General features: G+C 35.4%; 1 protein-coding gene across 1 annotated transcript in view; it reads right to left on the reverse strand.

The window, feature by feature from the left end:
• LOC121370549 (wiskott-Aldrich syndrome protein family member 2-like) overlaps window positions 1-9,620 on the reverse strand; it is a 43,254-nt gene extending 33,634 nt beyond the window's left edge. The window contains exon 1 of the mRNA XM_041495855.1: window positions 9,500-9,620. The gene's annotated coding sequence lies outside the window, so the exon portion shown is untranslated. The remainder of the gene's footprint in view (window positions 1-9,499) is intronic.
• Between the last annotated feature and the right edge of the window lie 207 nt (window positions 9,621-9,827).

The following is a 9,827-nucleotide window of genomic DNA, read 5'->3' on the forward strand; positions in this document are numbered from 1 at the left end:
GATAAGTGGTTTATAGTGTGATCGTTTGTAATTATTTTCTCAATCATATCGTAAAGAAAACCGAAAATGTTCGAAGTCTGTGTGAAACAAAAACAGAATTTGTTTAATACTAAAACGGGAAAAACCGGAATTTGTAACATTATGAAACGGAAAAGGGGAAAATCTGAAACGGAAAATCAGTGCCTCTATAAATGAAATTAAGACTATTAAGAACCATACTTATCTGATTGTCGAATTAGGTTTTTGGCAATTTAGTAATTAAGTATATTAATTAAATTCAACTTTAATTTACCAGAGGAGTTTTGGTGAAGGTTAGCTTAAACTTTGAATGATAGTTTGTTTTGTTTAAAGACACTGATTTATTAATCATCAGCTATTGGATGTCAAACATATGGTCATTTTGACAGTCATAGACAGGAAACCCGCTACATTTTTCCATTAGTAGCCAGGTATCTTTTATATGCACCAACCCACAGACAGGATAGCACATACCACAACCTTTGATATACTCTTGCACTGGCTGGAACAAGAAATAGCCCAATGCGCCTATCAAAGGGGATCAATCCTAGACCGACTGTGCATCAGGCGTGCGCTTTACCACTAAGCTATGTTCATATCCCTTGTATGACAGAGGCTGTATGATTATGCAATCAACTCTGCTGAACAGCTGCACCTAAGAGTATCAAAAAGCGACCTTTGTAAACCCATTACTAATTAGCGGGACAATTAACACTGGGGCTGGGGGTCGTTCCTTTTTTTTTTTCTTTCTTTCTTTTCAAACAAGTTATTTGTGTTATCTTCCATGAATATCTGTAGCTATTTTTGTACTTTTTATCACTTGTGATATTTTTTTTTCCTTGTTTTGTTTTAAGACAAGACTTGAGTCATATCATTCAGCAAGCAAACTTTCACTTGGGTTTGATGGATGGCTCACAGGCCCTCAAAACATGTTCAGACAGAACAGGAAATTGCCAAAATATATGTAGTAGTGAATGGAAACATTTTCCTCAAATATAAAGATATGTCCAAACTAACTAGGAAATGAAGATGCAAACTCCATTGAATAATCACTTGACAATGCTAAATTATCTAAATTACGTTGTCTTTAGAACATTAGTCTGAAATATAGTTCTGATGGAGGTACATGTATTATTAATCATGAATATATAAACACAATACCATAGCACCTGCACACAAACTGAGAGGAACGAAGGAAGGAAATATTTTATTTAACGATGCACTCAACACATTTTATTTACGGTTATATGGCGTCAGACCACACAGATATTGAAAGGGGAAACCCGCTGTCGCCACTTCATGGGCTATTCTTTTCGATTGGCAGCAAGGGATCTTTTATATGCACCATCCCAGACAGGATAGCACATACCACGGCCTTTGATGTACCAGTCATGGTGCACTGGCTGGAGCGATAAATAGCCCAATGGGCCCAGCAATGGGGATCGATCCCAAACCGACCACGCATCAAGCGAGCGCTTTACCACTAGGATACGTCTCGCCCCACAAACTGAGAGGATGCAGCTGTTGATAGCACATTGTTCTTTAGAACCATTATCAAGAATTGCCATTAAAGTGCAGATTTATTTTAGATGATTTTCCATTCAAAGAAAAAGATTAACCACGATACTGTGGTTGTCACAGCTAAAGTCACTAACATGCCAGTGATACTGACATGTAATTTCAAAGAAAAACATGAGCTTAGTAGTGTCAAACAGAAGGAAAACATTTCAAAGAAGAATATATATTGAAACCTGATGTACAACACGCGAAGGAGAAAGTGGGTTTTTTAATCAAAGACAAACTCAGGTACTGAAATAAGTCAACAACTGTTACTTAAGTTGTTTTTGTTTTTTCTTGTTTAACATACCACTAGAGCACATTGATTTATTAATTATCCGACTATTTATGTCAAACATTTGGTAATTACAGCAGTCTTAGAAAGGAAATCCACTACATTTTTTCATTAGTAGCAAGGGGTCTTTTATATGCAGCATTTCACTGACAGAATAGCACATACCACGGTCTTTGATATACCAGTCGTGCATGGAGAGAGAAATAGTCCAATGGGCCCACCGACAGGGATCGATCCCAGACCGACCACACATCAAGTGAACTCTTTACCACTGGGCTATGTCCCGCCTTCCAACGTTACTTTAAGGCCAGCTTTCTTAACAAAAACTCAATATTAAAGGCTAAAAAACAAACCCTAAAAATTATGCTATAACTATGCTACTGTTTTAAGACTAGATAATAGATAAAATAAACAAAAAACAAATAAAATTGCCCATGCATACATTAAATACAGCAACTATTCAAGATCAAGGTCGAGGTTAATTTTATTAACATGCTCTTGCTAGTTCGCAGTAATGAAAGAAAGAAAGAAAGAAATATTTTATTTAACGATGCACTCAACACATTTTATTTACAGTTATATGGCGTCAGACATATGGTTAAGGACCACACAGATTTTAAGAGGAAACCCGCTGTCGCCACTACATGGGCTACTCTTTCCGATTAGCAGCAAGGGATCTTTTATTTGCACTTCCCACAGGCAGGATAGCACAAACCATGGCCTTTGTTGAACCAGTTATGGATCACTGGTCAGTGCAAGTGGTTTACACCTACCACTGAGCCTTGCGGAGTACTCACTCAGGGTTTGGAGTCGGTATCTGGATTAAAAATCCCATGTCTCGACTGGGATCCGAACCCAGTACCTACCAGCCTGTATACCGATGGCCTACCACGATGCCACCAAGGCCGGTCAGATCACAATCATGTCACGGTACGACTAGTGCACTTCCACACCTAATGAGACCCAACAATGTATTGGTAAAAATTAAATTCAGAACTGTACTCCTTTTCGGGGATGGGCGGGATTTATTTTTCCCTTTTCTTCAGCATTAACAAAGCAGGACAGTGTATAAGAATAGCTAATCCGATGCACTTACATAAAGTTATCATAGCATCTTTAAGCAATGAATAGTATTTGACAGTTAAATATCATAAATTTGTATTTTACAAGAATTACGTGCATAAATGTGTTCACAAACAAATCTATCTTACAGAGACATTAGGACACTGGTCATTCATATATGCATTTCCTTTGTGTAGAATGTTTATGACTGTAAATACAAAAATGAAAACAAAAAAAACACATGCCTTATTGTTTATTCCACACAGGGCTAGCTCTGGGTAAGCAAAATATTTCGCCAAATTATCTATTTTTAAAACTTTAAAAATGGCAAAATTCCACTTTATTTGCCACCAAAATATCAATAAAATTTACATTAAATGTTTTTGCCAGATTAAAATAAAATATGACAATTTTTCTTTAAATTTGCAACTGGCGAATTTGACCAGTGACAGAGCTAGCCCTGATTCCACAATAGATTTAACAGGGTTCTTATACTTGAGAAAACATAAGATTCAAGGACATTTCAGGACTTTTCCATGGCATTTTTTCCTCCCAGAACATGAAATGTTCAATCAATGAATATTTTAAAACAAACTGTTGTCTCAATTTAGACAGGATATGAGGACAACAAAAGTAAAGACCTGCAAAAAAAATAAACCACTGAATTTTTTGCCCAAATTTCCAGGACACAATAAAATTCAAGGCTTTTTTCAGGACATCCCAGGTCTGGATTATAAAATCACAAAATTTAAGGCTTTTTCCAGGACATTCCAGGTCTGGATTATAAAAATCACAAAATTCAAGACTTTTTCCAGGACATCCCAGGTCTGGATTATAAAATCACAAAATTTCCAGGACATCCCAGGTCTGGATTATAAAATCACAAAATTCAAGGCTTTTTCCAGGACATCCCAGGTCTGGAGTATAAAATCACAAAATTCAAGGCTTTTTCCAGGACATCCCAGGTCTGGATTATAAAATCACAAAATTCAAGGATGCACAAGAACCCTGGATTAGCTCACCGGTCTCCCCAACCCCAGTGCCATCAAGCACCATGACCGCTACCTTTGTGGCAACTTGGAAGGGTCTAAAGGTACATGGTTACTTTGTATAGACTTTATTGGCAATATATGCCTGTTTAATTTAGTTTAGGCTTATTTTGTTGATCTTCGGTGTGTTAGGTTTTTTTACATTTTAAAAATAAATTGCCGGTGATAATAATTTAAATGCACATCACTCAAGCACATCCATGACAAATAATATCAAGGTCAATTTATTTAATAATACTTCAATAGTTTAGTTTGTTTCTTGGGGGTGAGTTGACCAATTATTGGGATGAGCCGTAAGCTCTGTTGTAAGATGGTCATTTTTAGGCGGGCAATACGTCTACACAGACTGGGGCCATTTGATCAACCTATAGGACATGAAACTGATCAAATATAGGGACAAGTAGGTAACTAAGGAGCAAGCTGACAAGTAGGCAGGTGCTAAGCAGATCAACAATTTGGTACGGGAGAGCTGACAGATATATAATATGTTATCTACATGTAGACAGTCTGAGTAATATGCATTGAAAGATGTCAAGGACAGTTGTTCAGGTTACCATGGTTACCATATATGTTAAGTCTAAAATGTTTTGTTGTTCCCAACAAATACTTGAGTGAACATTATTTCATTAATACAATTTCCTTGCTTAATTTTTGCACTAAATCACATTCTCATGCACTTATCAGTGTTCAAGATTAAAAATTTTGGGCAGTATCCCAGTTGGATACTAACATTTCAAAATTTGGTATCCCACTTGAGGATTTAGTATCCCACTTGAATGAAATTCATAAATAACATTGTAACAAACTTGGACAATATTGTTACTTAACTTCACCAGTAAATGACGACTTTTATTGTTTCAGAGAAAAATAAAAATGCAGGATTAAAAAAATACAACCAACATAATATGGTATCCCGGTGGTATAATGGGTTATTGAAGTCTGGTATCCAAAATTAAATTCTGGTATCCCTGGGATATCAGGATACCGTTAATCTCGAACACTGCTTATAAATCTGTAACACAGGGTTTGAATTAGACGACGGCAAACCAGCAATTGCCATCATGCCCCTTACTAAATCAGATCATATTTGCAACAGGACATGAAGAAACTATACACAAAACATTTCAGCTCAATATCTCAAAGCCTTCTGCAAAAAACATCCTGAAAACATATGTGGGATAGACGGATGGACGGACAGACAAATGGACAGAGATGAAACCAATAGTCCCTTCTGGTTGGACAGGTAAGGGACTAATAAATCAGCCCTTGAAATTCGGACAAGTTTGCTACGCCAGTTAAGTGCCGTAATTGGACAGAGTTCAGATAAAAATGCCTACAGATTTTTCACCACTCAGATTTGTGACGGGCCGCCACGAATTTCGAGGACTGATAAATTCATATTATTTTGCACTGTATATGGCTTTGTAAGAAAACAACTACATACGGTTCTCAAGTGTGCAAATGCAATTAGCTAATACCTGAATACAGTGATCCGTTTGCCAAATGATTTGAAACAAGGAAAATAGTTTCCAGTGCCAGCAAATTTGTTTCAGTCATTGTTATTTTATTTATTAATTAGTCCTCTTTTTTTTTCTGCCTTCATGCCCCATAAAGAACTTATTAATTTACCAGTGTGCACCTAGTGTGTCCTCAAAATTGCTGTGGTGCCCTCCTGATCCCATGGTATAATTGCATGTCCCTCTGGCAAAGTAATTCAAACTCTAGGAACCACAATTTGCAACAGTGTGCAATTTACAGTGATGTCAAATGTTAAGAACAGAAATAACAGGTGAAAATAAAATTACAGACAGCTAATGTCATGTGACGTATAATCAGGCTGATATGGAAACCAAAGAATAACATGATTCCACTGGTTAATTAATTATATAAAATATTAACATTTTCAGGGATTTATAAAGGATTTTTTGCAAAGGTCAAATGTCTGATGGGATTTGGGAAAATTAGCGAGTAAATCATTGGTCTATTTTTTCGGGCCACTGAATGATGCAGAACACCAATGCTAAATTAATTTATTAAAACAGACATAATTAAATGTATATATTGGGAATTTTTAGTTCATAAATTGGGAATTTTCTGTGCCACTTTCTTTTAGAAACGGGCCTATATGTTCGGACCCACAAAATGCCTGCATAAATCCCTGATCAGCCTTTGACGTTAACTTTTCCATCAAGGAGCCAGATGGTGCCTACTTGTATTTTTATATAGATAGTATAAAATGTTTCAGTCGACAAATGAAAAAAATGTAGAGGGCTGCAGATTATACACTGATAATAAGCCAATATTAATAAGGTAATATTCACCAATAAGAAACAAGCTTACATTTACAAACTCCGGGCTCAAAGTTAACATTCTGAGCTAGGCACATTGTGCATGTAACGTAAAATGATTTTGGAGCACACTTTAGTTAACTTCTTTTTTTTTAAAAGGAGAGAAAAAACATTTTAATAATTAATGACATTGAATAGGCAGATAATTCTGCTGTTATATAGGGTGGATAAAAAATAAAATAAAATCTCCCTTTTTGAAGTTGTTAAGCGGCATGTATTTAAGTTATATAAAAGTTTGTTTTGTTTAATAACACCTCTAGAGCACATTGATTTATTAGTCATCGCTATTGTCATTTTGACACAGTCATAGAGAGGAAACCTGCTCCATTTTTTCATTAGTAGCAAGGGATAGCACATACTACGGCCGTTGATATACCAGTCATGGTGCACTGGCTGGAACAAGAAATAACCCAATGAGCTCACCAACGGGGATCGATACTAGACCGACTGTGCATTAGGCATGCGCTTTACCACTGGGCTACGCCCCGCCTCTTAATTTATATAAGCATACTAGAGCTCAAGATCAGCATGAAATGGTTGCATTAATCAAGAAACATGATTAGAACATGGACATTTGACTTCACACAACTTTGGCGCTGTCCTGTTCTATGCATTATGATCATTGCATGCCAAGGGACTATCCCAATCTGACAGTTTAGTGGCGGCAATGTCTGTTACTAGAGGAAGACTAAGTGGAACTGCTTAGAAAACTGTTTTTAAAATAATTTGACGTCTCGTGACAGAATGATGTCCATTTTCATCTAATCCAAAGCACTTTTCTTCTATTTCCTTATTTAAGGTAGAACTAGGTTTTGTTTCCGGGGTGATAATTGGGATTAATGAAGAGAGGTAAAAACTGCAGCGATCTGTATCATAGTTGCATTTGTATTCTTCATAAGCTGAACCGAATACATGTATTTATGTAACATTTGCTAACTGTACAATTTATGTTTTTAATTCACACTAACCATTTGAAACACAATACTGATTTGATTGTTTTGATAATGTCTGGACCCGTTTTGTATAATAAAATCAAGCTCATAGTCAAAAACCAATCCTTTTTTATTTTAATGCACTGGACTGGTACCCTACATGTACATGTACCTTGGTTTCACTTCTGTCAAAAACCTCAATGACGTCACATAGTCTCGTTCAACCAGCCTTACAAGTGATGTTCCTAATGTGAGCATTAATGCTTGTTTTGTTTAACGACATCACAAGAGCACATTGATTTATTAATCGTTGATTATTGGATGTCAAACATTGTAATTTCGACAGTCTGATAGAGGAAACCTGCTACATTTTTCCATTAATGTCGACAACAGTCACTTTTTGAACCCTTGTTTTGGCTTCATACACAAATATAAATAAAACATATCCAACTGTAATTTTTTTATATTGATATATTTAACAAAAGGTACTTTTTATTTCTTTTATCTTTTAAAATTGAAACTTTTTATTGAAAAATAAAAACATACCAATCTGTAAAGAGTGTTGTCTGCTTATTGTAGGATTTTGACAGGGGTCAAGGTTAGTAGACAAGTTTTTATTTTAATGTGGCGAAGCATTGTAATAATATAGAGCTCTAATTTTGAATTTGAATGACATCAGTATTCCAATGATGTCACTTTGCATATTCTTACAATGTTATTATAACTATAAACCAAGTACATGACGTTTCCATTTTCAGAACACTGGAAAAATTCCAATGAAAAATTGCTATTGAAATGTTTTTGTTTGAATATTACTAATGCACCTGAATGTGCTTGAAGAAAATTGTGATTAAAAACTTGTACCTTTTACGAAATATGGATTTCAAGTGAAATTACGGCAAAATATGTAATATTTATTGTGTACAAGCTAAAACAAGGGTGCGAAGAGTAACTGTCATCGACGTTAGTAGCAAAGTACAGACAAGATAGCACATACCACTGGCTACAACAAGAAATAGCCCACTGACGAGGATCGATCCTAGACTGACCATGCATCAAGTAAGCACTTTACCACTGGGCTACATCCACCCACCCCCCTAATGTGAGACTCACAGGCTAGCGTATTTTGTTGGTGTATGAAATGTATTTTCAATATGCAAGTGTTTAAATAGCTCATTAAAGCAAAATAAATTTAATAATTCTTAACAACTCTGGTATTACAAATTTTATATGGTTTTAAACTGATCAATACCTCTCAAAACTGGACCCTCCATAAACCAGAATTTCCCCAAAACTGGACATTTTTCATGGTCCTTTTTTAAAATTCAGTACAGAACTTAACCTCTCTAAACTGAATACCTCTTAACACCGGACAATTTATTTGGTCCCTGAGGGTATCCGATTTAGAGGGGTTTCACTGTCAAAATATGGACATGTTAAGTGTTCCTCAATAAGTGTGTATTTAAAAAGCATAAATAAGTAGTTCTTTCATTCTGCAAAACATTTTCACTTTAGTATTCATGGACGTGAATACAAATTTGTATTTGTCACCTCATATTCATGATATATGTAATGTATTCGCCACCTAATGTATTCATTACACACCAAGATAATATCACATTATTTCTGTGAAACTTGTTTATAAAAATCTTTGTGTCTTTTTTATATTTGATTAGCAAACCAATTTGTGAAGCACAAAAGTGTTCATGAATTTCACAGAAATCGCCAAGTCTCAAATTTAAATACCGGTACTCTCGATTTTAAAATACTGTCATAACTGTTTTTATTTTACAGTATCTGAATTCTTTGGAAGTCTGAGCACATCACCATTGCTCAAAATAAATGTTTTGCTAAGCAGTTACACAAACAGATATTGCTGCCACTGAACTGTCAGATTGGGATAGTCCTGTGGCATGCAATGATCATAATGCATAGGACTGGACAGTCAGTGCTAAAGAATCCAGGCACTGTCCATGTAAATTCATGTTTCTCAGTTTAATGCAACCATTTTATGCCGATCGTGAGGTCTTGAGAACTTATATAACCTTAAATACATGCTGCTTGCACTCGTGCCAAAACAATTGTATTAAGTGTTAAAGGAATTATAATCAACAGTTTTCATTTACAAACAAGGCGAGAAAAAACTAATTTAGGTCACACCCCTGGTAACTTAGCACGCTAACTCAGCCCAGTAACACATGTAGCATTATAATCTAAAACAAATTCTTGTATACTAACCTCAGTAGTGTGTATATGTTAAATATCATCTTCTTTTTTTAATTCGAGCAATAGAAACAAAGTTAAAATAGCAAATATTTGTCACATTCTCAGAAGAGGAAGTGTCAAAATGGCGATTCTCGAGACATCTCATCTAGCGGGAATTGAATTTTTTCTTAAATCACCATGAAAATAAAAAAGCATTACAGGGCAATAAAGGAAATGTAATATATTTAGTTATAGCATTTCTTAAATGTAAAATGAAATTTATGCACACACACGTATTAAGTAGCCTAGTTTGAGCCGAAACCATCGGGCATAATGACCAATGTACAGTTTGGGGTCAAAA

This window comes from Gigantopelta aegis, chromosome 4 (assembly GCF_016097555.1).
Source record: "Gigantopelta aegis isolate Gae_Host chromosome 4, Gae_host_genome, whole genome shotgun sequence".
Lineage (NCBI taxonomy): Eukaryota > Metazoa > Mollusca > Gastropoda > Neomphalida > Peltospiridae > Gigantopelta > Gigantopelta aegis.